The sequence below is a fragment of the Panthera uncia genome, chromosome F2 (genome assembly GCF_023721935.1).
Source record: "Panthera uncia isolate 11264 chromosome F2, Puncia_PCG_1.0, whole genome shotgun sequence".
Classification (NCBI taxonomy): Eukaryota; Metazoa; Chordata; class Mammalia; order Carnivora; family Felidae; genus Panthera; species Panthera uncia.
The window spans coordinates 22,293,359-22,309,757 of record NC_064812.1 but is presented as its reverse complement, the minus strand read 5'-3'; the positions used below and the strand labels follow the sequence as shown (position 1 = coordinate 22,309,757).

General features: G+C 41.0%; 1 pseudogene; it reads right to left on the bottom strand.

The window, feature by feature from the left end:
* Positions 1–5,467: 5,467 nt before the first annotated feature.
* On the bottom strand, positions 5,468–6,766 carry LOC125924463 (glyceraldehyde-3-phosphate dehydrogenase-like; annotated as a pseudogene).
* Positions 6,767–16,399: the final 9,633 nt, after the last annotated feature.

Below are 16,399 nucleotides of genomic sequence, written 5' to 3'. Positions count from 1 at the left end.
CTGTGACATCATGACCTGAGCCAAGGTTGGATGCTTAACCCAGGTGCCCCAGAACTTACAATTTTCTGTATAATACTGTAAGGGTTAAATTGTAGTGTAGAGCTAATGCTTAGCTTGAAAAATAACAGCTTTGTGTTGACACTGAAGGTTAAGAGATAACAGCCTTGCTTTGCTCTGGTAAACTACGCCTCATACCCTTGTAAATTAGGCTTTACCAATTCAGGAAACAAAAGTTCAAAGAAAAGAGCATCAGAGGCAGTGTCAAGGAGATCCACTGGTTGCAACTTAGAGGCAGAAAGTCTAAAGTAAACACCTCATTAGGCAACTGTTTCTAACTCATCTGGAACCTGTTTCTTTGTTCTGTTCCCAGGTGATGATAAAACGATGTGATCGGTTATAAAAACTCTGTCCCCGGCTGTTCGGGGCCGCACTCTTATCAAGAGTGTTGGTCCCGATCTGTCGGCCTTGCCTCTCATTATAATAAACTTTGTTGTGACTGTCACTGGTGCCCGTAGCATTCTGTTTCAGGAGTCGTGTGGATGCAACAATACCAGGTAATTCCTCACCCCTGGAGATAATTCTACAGCCCTCTGTCCTCCAATGTGGAAAAGTTTTCAAAGTATGTTTCTCAGCTGTCATCCAGACATTTCTTGCCTTTATCCAGAAATTTACTTTGTTATTTGTTTCTTAGATTCTTTGTTTTCCTCTCAGTTTTCTTTTTTGCTGTAGTGAAGCATGGAGTGTGTAGGAAGTACATTTTGTGAGGCTCCACAGGTGTTTACCCTCATATTTGTTGCATTAATCTAGCAATATAATTCTCTCTTTAAATTTTTTTAAGCCAACGTGGGGGCTCAAACTGATGACCCCAAGATTAAGAGTTGTGTGCTTTTCCAACTGAGCCAGCCAGGCACCCTAGTAAGATAATTCTTGATTGAAGATCATTTCACTTAATTCCCCTGGAGTCTCTTAATTGTTTATAAGGCCCTAGGGGAAGCAAACAGATTTGAGTTTCATTTGTCCAACAGGGAGGGTGATTTTCTTTTAAAGCAAATATTAAATTCAAGAGTAAAAAATCCAAAATAACACTCTCTTTAAGATAGACTATGAATATCTGATTTAAAACGTGTCTAGGGGTGCCTGGGTGGCTCAGTCGGTTAAGCGTCTGACTTCGGCTCAGGTCATGATCTCGAAGTCCGTGGGTTCGAGCCCCGCATCGGGCTCCGTGCTGACAGCTCAGAGCCTGGAGCCTGTTTCAGATTCTGTGTCTCCCTCTCTCTCTGACCCTCCCCCATTCATGCTCTGTCTCTCTCTGTCTCAAAAATAAATAAATGTTAAAAAAAAATTTAAAAAAATGAATAAACTTTAAAAATAAATAAATAAATAAATAAACAAATAAACAAATAAATAAATAAAACGTGTCTAAAGGGGGGGGGCGCCTGGGTGGCTCAGTTGCTAAGCATCCGACTTCAGCTCAGGTCATGATCTTACATTTTGTGAGTTCGAGCCCTGCATCGGGCTCTGTGCTGACAGCTCAGGGCCTGGAGGCTGCTTCAGATTCTGTGTCTCCCTCTCCCTCTGTTCCTCCCCCACTCACACTCTGTCTCTCTCTCAAAAGTAAACATTAAAAAAATTTTTTTAAAAAGGTGTCTAAAGGGTCACCAGAATTTAAAATAACAGATTATGTAGTAAATACATTTTATATTTTGTTTATAAGATGTTTTAAGGGCCGATTCTATTAGGAATTGAATAACCAAGTCATCTTTTTCAGCCCTTTTCTCAAGTGTTTTAATCATCCATCAGACCAAAATTACAGTGTTTCTGTGCTGAGGTCTTGAAGTATAATATGGAAAAGGTGGGATCTGCCCATTAGCCCCTGACTTTGTGCTGCCTGTGACACCTCTGAGTAGCGGTTCTTAATCTGTATCGTTAGAGTGTCATGATCAGGTATGAAGTACATCATGAATAAATTCTTGTTAATGACTAAAATAACTGCTCTTAAATTTGAGACCATTTAAATTTTTCTACAGAAATATTATTCTCAGTTGAATTCAGAGATGTTTTTCTGGATTGACAGTGAAGTTCTAGCTTTAACGACAGTAGGAACAACACACGGGGGTAGGCAAGCCAGCTTAGTGCTTGGGTTGTCCTTTCATGTTTCTGTTTTTTCTTAACAGGAACATTTTTTAAAAAGAAGGCAAAGATACTGGGAAAAAGTGAATATAGCTGTATAGTTCCTGTGAAGAAGAAAAAAATTCGTCAACAATGATAAGAGGATTACTGGGTCAAATGTAGACAAAGTGATAAAGCAGGTGAAACGATATTTTCAATATGCTAAAATGCATAACTATTAGGTATTTCTCTTTTTAACAAAACTTAATGTGATATTGTTATTAATAATAAGTACATATATATTTGTTTTTTTATTCATGGTTCTGGACTCACAGCTCCCAAAAAACTGTTGGAACTTCCTAACTAATGAGAGCTTAGAGGTGTCTTTTATGTTAATGAGATGGTTTTGGAAAACATCTAAGGATGGCATCTGGTTATCTTTGGAGCCAATCCTGTGATGGGAGGGTTGGAACTTTAAGTCTCCACCCCACCCCCAACCTTTGGGGAGGGGAGAGAGAGGAGAATGGCCACTGATTCAATCAATTGTGCTCATGTAATAAAGCCTCTATAAAACCCCACAAGGACAGGGTTTGGAGAGCTTCCGGGTTAATAAACAGGTGGAGATTGGGGAGAGTGACCCACCTGGAGAGGGCTTGCAAGGTCCTGCCCTTTCCCCGTACTTTTCCCTGTACATCTCTTCCATCTGGCTGCTTCTGAGTTAATAGCCTTTTATAATGAACTTGCAGTAAGTAAAATGTTTCTCTGGGTTCTGTGAGTCACTCTAGCAAATTAATTGAATGGAGAAGAGTGTCGTGGGAATTTTAAGATTTATAGCCAGACGTCAGAAGAGCAGGTAACAGCCTGTATGGGTCTGAAGTGTGTTGTGAGGGGAGAGGAGGTAACAGTCTTGAAGGACTGACCCCTTAACCCGTGGGATCTGATGCTATCTATCTCCAGGTAAATAATGTCAGAGTTGAGTTGAATTGTTGGTGTCAGAGCACTGCTTATTCTATGTGTAAAAACTACCTCTGCCAATACACATTGAAATTGGGTCCAGGAACCCAAAATACTTACTTACCAGTGCTATCTAGTCACCTAATAAGAGTGTCTGAACTGGAGAGCTAGAAAAGTCAACTTATTTTTATAAAATAGTAATTTTTTCAATTAACATATTAAAAATACAATGTACTACAAAATATAGTATTCAATATTTTAAAACTTTGATATTAGTCATATTACCTTAAGAAATATCTTAACGAAAGGATCTCCTATCTTTGTACTACAATCTTTTGTGAACAGTGCCCTCATAACACCACCCCAGATATCCTTAACTCTACTTGCTTTATTTTTTCTATAATAACTTAGGGAAGAGGGCATGGCACCATGTATACACATGTGATTGTAATCCGTTTTGCAGTTTGGGGAAAAGAAAATGTTGACAACCCCTGCTTTAGAGGGTAGCTGCTAGCTTTGTTGGGGATAAAGGCAGAGTACATGTGCTTTTGAACTCTGAAGTTTGCCAGACTCAACAACAGTGTTTCAGAAAATTGCTGTTTTTTATGAACACTTCAAAAAGAAGTATTTGTAGTTGAGTTTGGGGAGGATTCTGTATTACCTACATTTTCGAAGCCCCACAGCCATTTCTCATCCCCCACAAGTATGTAAATTGAAGCTAGAAGTCATTAAGGAACAGCCAAGTTTCAAAAGTAAAAAGATTATCTGTTTTCTATTTATGCATAGAGTTAAGATATTATATTTTATGTCTTTGCCTTTAGTAAGGCAAGTTGGCTGTGATTTGACAGGTTTAATTAATAGATTTTCATGAATGGAGAGAATGAATAGTTTGTATTGTTTAAAATGTTATAAAAATATGTCATTGTGCTGTAACTTTTCTTAAGAATTCTTAGTTTAGATGTAAATGAGAAAATACAGTAATTTGGTGTAACTCTATATAATTTCAGATCCAGAACTAAGTAGGAATAAAGGCAAAGGATTGGGTGTCTGGACTGAGCTTAGGAACTGATTTCTCATATGGACCTAGATTGGTGGCCTCTGAACATTTAATCATATATCCTTGTCAGTAAAAGAATTGTGTGTCTACCTATAAATGTATGTTTATAAACCATGTAGATTTATTACTGTACATTATAAAATATACACAGGAAAAAAACCCAAAATGTAAAGGATAGTGAAGATAAAATATTGTAAAATATTTGCCATTAAAGGGCTTCATTAGCTAATATTTCAAGACATAAGGTTTATCAATAATATTGAATATGAATCCATTTGAAGTACTTTTTTTTTAATTTTATTTTTTTAAAATTTACATCCAAATTAGCATATAGTGCAACAATGATTTCAAGAGTAGATTCCTTAGTGCCCCTTACCCATTTAGCCCATCCCCCCTCCCACAACCCCTCCAGTAACCCTCAGTTTGTTCTCCATATTTGTGAGTCTCTTCTGTTTTGTCCTCCTCCCCGTTTTTATATTATTTTTGTTTCCCTTCCCTTGTGTTCATATTTTTTGTCTCTTAAAGTCCTCATGTGAGGGAAGTCATAAGATTTTTGTCTTTCTCTGACTAATTTCACTTAGCATAATACCCTCCAGTTCCATCCACATAGTTGCAAATGGCAAGATTTCATTCTTTTTGATTGCTGAGTAATACTCCATTGTATATATATACCACATCTTTTTTATCCATTCATCCATTGATGGACATTTGGGCTCTTTCCATACTTTGGCTATTGTTGATAGTGCTGCTATAAACATTGGGGTGCATGTGTCCCTTCGAAACAACACACCTGTATCCTGTGGATAAATGCCTAGTAGTGCAATTGCTGGGTCGTAGGGTAGTTCTATTTTTAATTTTTTGAGGAACCTCCATACTGTTTTCCAGAGTGGCTGCACCAGCTTGCATTCCCACCAACAATGCAAAAGAGATCCTCTTTCTCTGCATCCTCGCCAACATCTGTTGTTGCCTGAGTTGTTAATGTTAGCCATTCTGACAGGTATGAGGTGGTATCTCATTGTGGTTTTGATCTGTATTTCCCTGATGATGAGTGATGTTGGGTATTTTATCATGTGTCAGTTGGCCACCTGGATGTCTTCTTTGGAGAAGTGTCTATTCATGTCTTTTGCCCATTTCTTCACTGGATTATTTGTTTTTTGGGTATTGAGTTTGATAAGTTCTTTATAGATTTTGGATACTAACCCTTTATCTGATATGTCATTTGTAAATATCTTCTCCCATTCGTCAGTTGCCTTTTAGTTTTCCTGATTGTTTCCTTCGCTGTACAGAAGATTTTTATTTTGATGAGGTCCCAGTAGTGCATTTTTGCTTTTGTTTCCCTTGCCTCCAGAGACGTGTTGAATAAGAAGTTGTGAAGTACTTTTTTTTTTTTTGATACAGTATACTTTATTGATGGTACATGATAAGGTAGGGCTCCCCAAGCCCCTCCCCTTCTTCAGGGGGTCTGGGATGGAAACTGGAGGTCAGGAGATTCTCAAGTGTGTTGGGTACTGAACTGGGGCAAGGAATCCCCAGCAGCTGAGGGCCTCTCTCTTCTTCTTCCTCTTGCTGGGGCTGGTGATCCAGGGGGCTTTTACTCCTTGGAGGCCATGTGGACCATAAGATCCACCACCTGGTTGCTGTGGCCAAATTCATTGTCATACCAGGAAATGAGCTTGACAAAGTGGTCACTGAGCGCAATGCCAGCCCCAGCGTCAAAGGTCGAAGAGTGGGTGTCACTGTTAAAATCGCAGGAGATGACCTGGTCCTCAGCATAGCCCAGGATGCCCTTCAGGGGGCCCTCTGATGCCTGCTTCACCACCTTCTTGATGTCTTTGTATTTGGCAGCTTTCTCCAGGAGGCAGGTCAGATCCACGATGGACACATTGGGGGTGGGGACACAGAAGGCCATGCCAGTGAGCTTCCCATTCAGCTCAGGGATGACCTTGCCCACAGCCTTGGCAGCACCAGTAGAAACAGGAATGATGTTTTGGGCAGCCCCTCGGCCATCAGGCCACAGCTTCCCAGAGGGGCCATCCATGTCTTCTGGGTGGCAGTGATGACCTGGACTGTGGTCATGAGTCCTTCCGCGATGCCAAAGTGTTCATGGGTGACCTTGGCCAGAGGGGTCAGGCAGGTGGTGGCGCAGGAGGCATTGCTGACAATCTTGAGGGAGTTGTCATACTGCTCATGGTTCACGCCCATCACAAACATGGGGGCATCAGCAGAAGGCCCCACCCTTCAAGTGAGCCCCAGCCTTCTCCATGGAGGCGAAGACCCCAGTGGACTCCACAACATACTCAGCACCAGCATCACCCCATTTGATGTTGGCGGGATCTCGCTCCTGGAAGATGGTGATGGGCTTTCCATGGATGGCGCGTTTCCCATTCTCAGCTTGACTGTGCCGTGGAATTTGCTGTGGGTGGAATCATACTGGAACATGTAGACCATGTAATTGAGGTCAATGAAGGGGTCATTGATGGTGACAATGCCCACTCTGCCAGAGTTAAAAGCAGCCCTGGTGACCAGGCACCCCAATACGGCCAAATCCGTTGACTCCAACCTTCACCATCGTGTCTTAGGGACGCGGCTGGCACTGCACCAGAAGATGCGGCTGTCTGTCGAACGGGGAGGAGCAGAGAGCCGTGAAGTACTTTTTACGATTGCATTTTTTGTGAGAACTTACTAGATCATTGGTTTTCCTTTATAATATTTATGACAATGTATAGGGGAAAAAAAGAGTATCCTAAGAGTAGGCTGTGTTAATACATATTTGTCAAATATGTGAAAATGAAGTCAAGTCTATCAGAAAGGATAGCCATAGCCTCTCATCCAGTTTCCAGACCTAAACCAGTTCAGAGGCCCAGAGCCCTTCAATTTAAGGGGAGGCTGGGTTCTCTTGGGGAAGGTCACTGAAGCATTGCTGTAAGTTTCCCTGTGGCCATTTTCTAGAGTGAATGTGCATTGGGAAATAGAAACACCCAGACTTTTGGGGGATTATTAGATACTGGTTCTCAACTGATGCTAACTGCTAGGGACCCGTATGTTGCTGGTCTGACATTCAAAGTGGAGATTTATGGTGGTCAGGTGATAAGTTGAGTTATAGGCTCAGTTTGAATCACATTGGGCTCAGTGGGCCCATGAGCCCTCCCCATGTTTTTCCCCCAGTTCCAGAATGTATTATTGTTAAAAACATATTAGGCAACCATATTAGCTCCCTACTTATGGACTAAGGGTCATTAGGTTATGAAGAGTCAAGGGGAAGCTATTGGAATTCCTCCTCTCCACCAAGATGGTAAACCAAAAGAATAGGATGTGTTGGATTACAGAGACTACAATCATCATTAAACATTTGATTGATGCAGAAGTGTTGGTTCCTATTACATCTCAATTTAACTCATCTATTTGGTCTGTGCAGAAGGCAGATGGACTTTAAAGCATAACTACATTATTTTAATCTTGATCAGAAGGTGACTCATTTGAAGCAGCCCTTCCAGATGTATTTCCTTTGCTGGAACAAATCCACACAGCTCCTTAAACGTAATATGGAAAATGCACCCCCCCCCCACCATTTTTAGTGATTTGCTAGGACCACCAAAAGCAGTTTGTTTTTCCCTGACAGAGTCCACAGCACGACTTCACCATCTTGCTTCATGCTACGTCAGCTTACCTGCTCTTAGCCAAAATATAGTCTGCAGAGATCTTGATCATCTTGACACTGCATAAAATATCACACTGACTCATGACATTGATGGAATTATGCAAATTGAATTTGATGAACAGGATGTAGCAAGTACTACAAATATCTTTGTGAAGCTTTATGAACCAGGGGATGGGAAGATAGACCCTATGAAAATTCAGGGGTCTGCCACCTCAGTAAAGTTTCTGAGAGTTCAGTGATCTTTAGCATGTCAAAATACCCTCTTAGTGGCACATTGCCACACCACAACCATGTATCACTCAACAAACAAACAAACAAACAAACAAAACAGTACATGGTGGGGGCGGTGCAGGGCACAAAAGCTTGGTAGGCTATTGTGAGTATTGGAGGCAAAGCATGCCACACTTTAATATGTTACTTTGACCCAATTACTAAGTAACCCATAGCACTGAGAGTTTGAATGGAAACTAGAGCAAAATAAAGCTCTGTAGCAAATCTAGGCTGCACTGCAAGCTTTTTTTCTGCTTGGGCCACCAGATCCAATGATACTTGTGTCTGTAGCCATGTGGAGTCTCTGGCAAGTATCATAGAAGAATCATGGCACATACTTCTAAGGTTTTGAAGAAAATGCATATCCTCTTTTGCAGCTAACGATTATCCTTTGACAGAGAGCCATAAGCCTATTTCTGGGTCCTGATAAAGAACTAGCCATAGGACATCAAATGACCAGGCAGCCTGAACTTCCTGTAATTAACTGGATGTCATCTGCCCATTAAACCATGAGGTTGGGCATGTCCGTGAAGTAGAAATGATGCATAAGAGATCAGACTTAAGCAGGTCCATCATGTACAAGTAAGGTGCATGACTGAGTCTCTCACACTCCTCTGAAACCAAACTGTGCTGTATTGTCTCCTTTCCCCCAACTCATGACCTCAAGGAATTTTGTTATGATCAGTTGACTGAAAAGGAAAAAAACCCGAGCCTTGTTTATAGGTGTTTTCACACAATATGCTGCCCCAAACCGAAAGTGCGTAACTGCAACATTAAAGCCCCATTCACTGATGGCCCAGAAAGATGGCAATGAAGGGAAATTCCCTTATTGGCAGAACTCATTGGAATGAACAATACATCTAGTTGTCCACTTTGGATTCCGAAATGGTCAGAATCATAGAACTGCACTGATTTATAAGCAGGTACTAATGGCTTAGCTAGATAGTTAAGGGTTTGGCAAGAATCAGATTGGAAGATTTGTGGGAAAGATGTCTGGTGAAGAGGTCTGTGAATAGATTTTTCACAATGATCACAGAGTATAAAGATATATGTGTGTCAATTGAATGCCCATCAATAGGTATTTACTGTATAGGACTCTCTCAGTAATCAGGTGGACAAAGGTGCGCTTTCTATAAATGTCAGCCTCTTCCCCTGCCAATTGAGTGCTTATTCGTTGGACTCATGAACAAAGTAGTTATGGTGGCAGCAATGAACACTATACATGGGCTTCAACAACATAGCTGACCTAGCTACCATTACTGTGAGTACCTAACATGCCAGAGACCAATACTGAGTCCTTAGTATGGCCCCATCCCTGGGGGAGTAGAGGGAAGGAACCAATGAGCTACTTGGTGGTAGGTTGATTACACTGTGTCCTTTCCATCATGACAGGAATAGAAATGCATCCTTAGTGAAGCCAAGCCTATTCTGTATACGGCTTTCCTTCTCTTTCCCATAATGCTTCTGCCAGCATCGCCTAACAAAATGCTTTAGTTGCCATCTTGGTATTCCACTGACATTGCTTCTGGTCAAGGAATTTGTGGTATTAAATTATCTTGCTATATAAACATAATTATTTAGGGGCACTTGGGTGGCTCAGTCAGTTAAGCATCCAACTTCAGCTCAGGTCATGGTCTCATAGTTGGTGAGTTTGAGCCTTGCGTCGGGCTTTGTGCTGACAGCTCAAAGCCTGGAGCCTGCTTTGGATTCTGTGTCTCCCTCTCTCTCTGCCCTTTCTTTGCTCACAATCTGTCTCTCTGTCTCTCAAAAATAAATAAAAATGTTAAAAAAATTAAACATAATTATTTACAGTGCCAATTTGGAGACAACACTTGTAAAGAATAGATATTCTCTTATAAGATGTAATATAAGCTTTGAATCATAGACCAATGTATGGTTGCCTCTCCCATAACTAGAATACATGGGTATGAGAATTAAGGAACAGTAGAAGTAGATCCTCCCACTGTCTCATAAACAACTCAGAGCATTTTTGCTTCCTTCTCCCCACAACTTTAAGCTCTGCTGGCTAGGACGTCCTGTGTCCAAAGGAGGAATACCTCTACCAAGGACACAACAATAATTCCATTGCTTTGGAAGATAATACTGACACCAGGTCAATTGGGGATTTCTTTCTTATGTTTCTGAACCAACAGGCAATGAAAGGAGTTACTCTACTGATGGAATGATTGATCCTAGTTTCCAAGAACAAACTGGATTGCTGTTATAGAATGAGAGTGGGAAGGACTATTTCTGCAATCTAGGAAAGTCTCTAAGATGCCTCTTAGTGTTTCTATGTCCAGTAGTCAATGTTAATAGAAACTACTACAAGCAAAGGGAGGCAGATCTGTGTATTCACAGACCTTCAAGAATGAAGGTTTTGTTACCTCACCAATGAAGAAACAAATGGAGATTCTGACTGAGGTCAAAGGAAATATGGAACTGGTGGTTGCAGTAGCCAGCCTCTAAGATAGTGCCCAAAGATGTTCACTTCCTGGAATTCATAAGCTGTATGTCCTCTCCCACACTGGACAGAGCTGACCTGTGTAAACATAGGATATTACTATTATGGAAGTGATGGTGTGTGACTTCTGAAGCTAGGTCATAAAAACATGATGGCTTCCATATTGTTTTCTTGGATTATTTGCTCTGGGGGGAAGCCAGTTCCCATGCTGCGAGGCTTTTTGAGTAGCCCTACCAAGAATTCCATGTGGAGAGGAGAGGATGTCTCCTGCAATCAGCCAGCATCATTTTATTAGCAGTGTGAGCCAGCCATCTTAGAAGTAGGTCCTCTAGCCCTCCTCAAGCCTTCTGATGACAGCAGTCTAGCTAACACCTTGACTGTGATTTCACAGAGGGCAGAACCACTCAGTTAAGCCACTCCTGAATTCCTGGCCCACAGAACCTATGTGAGATAAACATTTGTTGTTGTTGTAAGTCACTAAGTTTTGGAGTAATTTGTTATGCAGCAAAAGATAACTAATACAAGTGGAAGAAGGAAGTTTAAAATATCAACTATGGCCTTTTGACCAGTTACATAAATTATGTCTCTAATGGCAATGATTATTTTCTTCCTTGCTTGTTATATGCATACACATCTATATCTATGTGTATTACACATAAGTATATTAGTAATATATTAATGTAACATAAATAATATAAATATAGGTGCTTATACATTATGTATGCGTATACATTATATATGATAGTATAATATACTTACACATGCACACTATTTTCTCTCTTCCTTTCCCTAGTTTATATGAGTGTTTTTGTTTCTCTTTTAAATTTTTTTTAAAGTTTATTTTATTTATTTTGAGAGAGCGAGAGAGAGAGCACAAGTGGGGGAGGGTCAGAGAGAAAGAGAGACAGAATCCCAAGCAGGGTCTGCAACATCAGCACAGAGCCCAGGGCGGGGCTTGAACTCATGAACTGTGAGATCATGACCTGAGCCGAGATCAAGAGTCAGATGTTTAACCGACTGTGCCACTCAGATACCCCTTTGTTTGTTTATTTGATGTTAACTTTACTGTTTAACCTTTAGGTAACAGGATTTCAGATGGGACAGAGACAGAAATGGAGGGGTGAGCAGTATATCTCAGAGATAGCTACAGTGACCATTAGGACTTTGTATCTTCTCATTTTGTAAAGAAGGTGCAAACATCTTCATTTGTATGAAGGATCATTGCATCACAAACAACAGGGAGTTGTTTGTTACATGAAAGTTGAAATGTATACAGAAGGGGGCATATGGATGCTGAATAGCCAAAGGGGTTTATCATCCAGCTCCAAGCCCACTTTTCTACACTCTCCGTGGTGATGATGGAGCCAGAGCTCTGCAAACCACAGTTCTCTGGGGGCACCTGCTTTCTCTTAGATTCTGCCAATGCGGGGTGTCACAGGCAGGACCTGAAAGGAATGTGGAGGAAAAAAGAACATGCTTCTTCCTGTGAGTTTACCGTAGATTCCTTGAGGTTCTTACAAGTGTCACTGCTTTAGCAGCAGCTGTTTCTTTCTTACCAATGATCCCTAAATCCAATGTGCAATGCTTACAGAAAGAGCTGTATTACCTCCACCCCTCTCCCTCAGCCAGAGATCCAGACATCAGCACTAGCTGGCTGGAGCCTGTTCTTCTGAGGTCTGTCTGGGAAGCAGCCCTGTGGGGCCCCTCCTATGGGCTGCGAGACGTCAGCGCCAATAGATTAAAGCCTACCTCCTCAGACATTTCAGCTTCACAGGACTCCTTCTCCAAGCTTCTAAGTTTTAATAAGTCTAACCTCTTCCCTTTCTCCCCTTGCCCTAAAAACAGAAGCTGCTTCATGCAGTTGCTACCCCTAGAATCCTTAGAGTTCTCTTTTTAGCTAGTTACCTGGTTGACTACTTGATACCTATTCATACCTGTATACTTTTTATTTTATTTTATTTTTTTAAACTTTTTTCCCAGTTTTTTTTTTCATGTTTATTTATTTTTGACAGACAGAGCATGAGCGGGGGAGGGGCAGAGAGAGAGGGGAGACACAGAATCCGAAGCAGGCTCCAGGCTCTGAGCTGTCAGCACAGAGCCCGACGCAGGGTCGAACTCAAAGACTGTGAGATCATGACCTGAGCTGAAGTCGGACGCTCAACCGACTGAGCCACCCAGGTACCCCTATTCATACCTGTTTAGATTAAATTTTCTCTATGCACATAATTGGTGTGCTTCCTCTTTCCTGACTGGACCCTGATCTAACGGACCCTGATCTAACAGACCCTGATCTAATTAGCCAGCCTGATTCACGTGCCCATTCAGGAAGTAGGGAGAAGAGGTCAGCTCTATTCAAATTATATAGACTGGGAGTGGATAAAGGATGGTTCCCCAAAGAAAGACATAGGTACTATTACAAAGAGAGGTAGGAAGGATCAGGCAAAAAATAATCATGTCTAAATATTAAGATAGACTTTAAAGTTGACAAAATACTGTCTCACAACCTTTCTCTGCCTTCAAAAAACCTTCTTAATAAAATCATTAGAAACGTAAAAAGACAAATGCAAGTGAGACGCCATTTCACAGCTACCACGATGGTTATAAGCAAACAGAAAAATAAGAAGTGTTGTCAAAGATGTGGAGAGGGGCACCTGGATAAGTGTTGGATTCTTGATTTTGGCTCAGGTCATGATCTCACAGTTAATGGGATCGAGCCCCTGCTCTGCACTGACAGCACAGACCCTGCTTGGGATTCTCACTCCCTCTCTCTCTGCCCCTGCCCTGATTACGCTCTCTCCCTCTCAAAATAAATAAATAAACATTAAAAATTAAAAAAAAAAAAGATGTGGAGAAATTGGAACCTGCATTCATTGCTGGTGGGAATGTAAAATAGTGCATCTGCTTTGAAAAACCATCTGGCAGTTAAACACAGAACTACCATGTATCTAGCAATTCCACTCCTAAGCATTACCCAAGAGAAATGAAGACCTATGTCCATGCAAAAACTTACATGGAAAACTCATAGTGGCATTATTCATAATACCAAAAACTAGAGACTGACTGAGCCATCCAGGAGCCCCTGTATACTTTGAATGGGTGAATTGTGCTATGTGAATTATATCTCAAGAAAGATGTTTTTAAAAGTATATACCATAGAGGGGTGCCTGAGTGGCTCACACAGTCAAGCATCTGACTCTTGATTTATGCTCAGGTCATGTTCTAGCAGTTCCTGGGTTCAAGCCCTGGATCAGCCTCTGTGCTGGCAGTATGGAGCCTAGTTGGGATTCTCTCTCTCCATCTCTCTGTCCCTCCCCTGCTTGTTCTCTATGTCTCTCTCAAAATAAATAAAAATAAAATAAAAGCAAATAAATAATACACCATGGGGGGGGCACATGGCTGGCTTAGTCGGTTGAGCTCCTGACTTAGGCTGGTTCATGAGTTCGAATCCCCCATTGGGCTTACTGCTGTCAGCGCAGAGCCTGCTTCAGATCCTCTGTTCCCCTCTCTTTCTGCCCCTCCCCTACTCATGCCTGTTCTCTCTTTCTTTCTCAAAAAAAAAAAAAAAAAAAAGTATATACCATAAGTATATATTACCTAGTTATTCATGAATTAGTCATGTGCCTGAATGAATTGAACAGAATATACCCCTGCACCTTAGATGTTTTTAGTGGCAGCTAAAGAAAAAAAGATAATGTATGAATGTTTCCATTTTCTTTCAAGGAAACAAATTATTGACAAGCTGTTTGGGTGCTAATGCTTCATTTCTGATTCTCCTATGAATTAATCTCAGGTGGCTCTCTGCCAGCTGGCTAATGCTCACTGTCCTCTCCCTGATGTGGTCAGAAAGATGCCATCTGTTCCTTCAGCTGCCAAAATGTTACAAATTATCTAAACCTTTCTCCAGGTAGCAAATGCTGAAAAGGTACGTCTTCCAAATGCTCATTACTTTGCACAACTATCTTACAATGATGTTTTGTGCAACTTGATGTGAAAATGATAATCCCTATGTGATGAAATATTTTGATCTCCAAAACTGAATTTCCACACGTGACACTTTCACATGGTGAGCAACATGAGCAGGATGTCATTTAGCAATGTGATGTTATGACAGATATAGTGGCACGTACAGAGTTTTCCATATTCAGAAAGAGCAGAGGCATGAAAAGAAACTGTCAAGCAATGGCAGGGGAGTTTAGAAGACCCATGTTTATTGTTAGCATGTAGTGTCCACATTTGTGGTTTCTTAAATGGTGGTGAGCCCAGAGAGTGGGTCAGGTGGGTAGCATGACAGTGATGCTGACAGCTTCTGGGTTTTTCTGTCTCATCACCACTTCCTAAAACACTCAGATCTGTTACTAGGCCTTTCTTTGGTTAAACACCAAAGCCTTTTTTAAAACTAACTAATTAATTAATTTTTATTTATTTATCTATCTATTTATTTATTTTTTAGAGAGAGAATGCACGTGTGCAAGTGGGTGAGGGGTCAAGAGAGAGGGTGAGAGAATCTCAAGCAGGCTCTGCATCCAGCAGAGATCATGACCTCAGAACATGACCTGAGCTGAAACTAAGAGACAGACACCTAACTGACTAAGCCACCCAGGCACCCCTCAAAAGCCTTTTTGTTATTCTACCCTTGTTTTCTAGTAGGGCTTGACATAATTTCTGGCACCTAGGTACTTAGTAAACGTTGAATGGGTGAGTGAATAAATGAATGAGTGAAATTGAACTGGATGAAATGAACTCTTTTATTATACCTGTATCCAGGGTCTCCAGCCTTCCTAACTCGTGGATGTCAGTATCACCATTTCGCTTCTGTATGACAAAATAAAGTCCATCTAACTTAGCTTGCCAATACAGGACACACATTGCTCAGAACTTTGTTCCTTGAGCACTTTGGAATTTGTAAATAGCCATCAGTTAGGGAAAAAAGAAAAACAAATGTCCATTTTGGTGAAAAGGAAGAAATGTTTAGAAATATGTTGGTTGGAAAGTATGTACACTAACTGAAATATTGTTAAGTTTATCTGCCTCTAAACATTATTTACTACTTTTCTCTTCATTGCTTTATGAATTATTCTGATAGAGGTAATCTAATGTGTGTGTATGGGGAGCACTGAGAGAGACTGCTTGCATGTGCACATGTATACACTCTCTTGCACATAAAACACTTTTTTTTTTTTTTTTTTTTTTAGAACAAGTGTGGTTACAGTGCAAGGCTACTGGCTGGGTCCCTCATGAATCCTACAGTTCTGTTTCCCAGAGAGCATTGCTAATGCACAAGGGGCAGAAGTACACTGTCTTTCCTTTCTGTCTCTGTTGACCAAAACCAGCTGATTGTAAGGGGGCCATCATCAGACCACGCTCAAAATTACTGTCTGATTCGGTGTCCTTTCAACGGTGTCTTTATGCTTTGCACTGATACACACGCTCTTCTGACCCCCTGGGAGGACGGCCCTTACCACCCCCACCACTTCTCAGTGCAATGAGAAAGGACTTGAGCCTCTCTGAATGTCACAGACCGTCATCATGTATCTGGTCCCTACCACATTCTGGCTGAACACACTCTAGACCATCTGAATCTTTCCTTAAGGACTTTGGTGAAGTGACAGACGAGGGAGGAGAGAATGACACTGCTAAAGCGAAAAAGGCAAAAGGTGGTCAGAAATAGGTATAGATACCATCAACACGAGAAGCAGAATGCTTCATCCTTACCGTGCATCAGAGTCATTTGGGGTAAAAAAAGAAACCCAGATAGATGCTCAACCCCCAAACCCCCTCCCCCAAGAGATTTAGATTCCTTTAGTGTGGTGTAGAATCCAGATATTTATTTATTTATTTATTTATTTATTTATTTATTTATTTATACATACATACATACATACATACATAC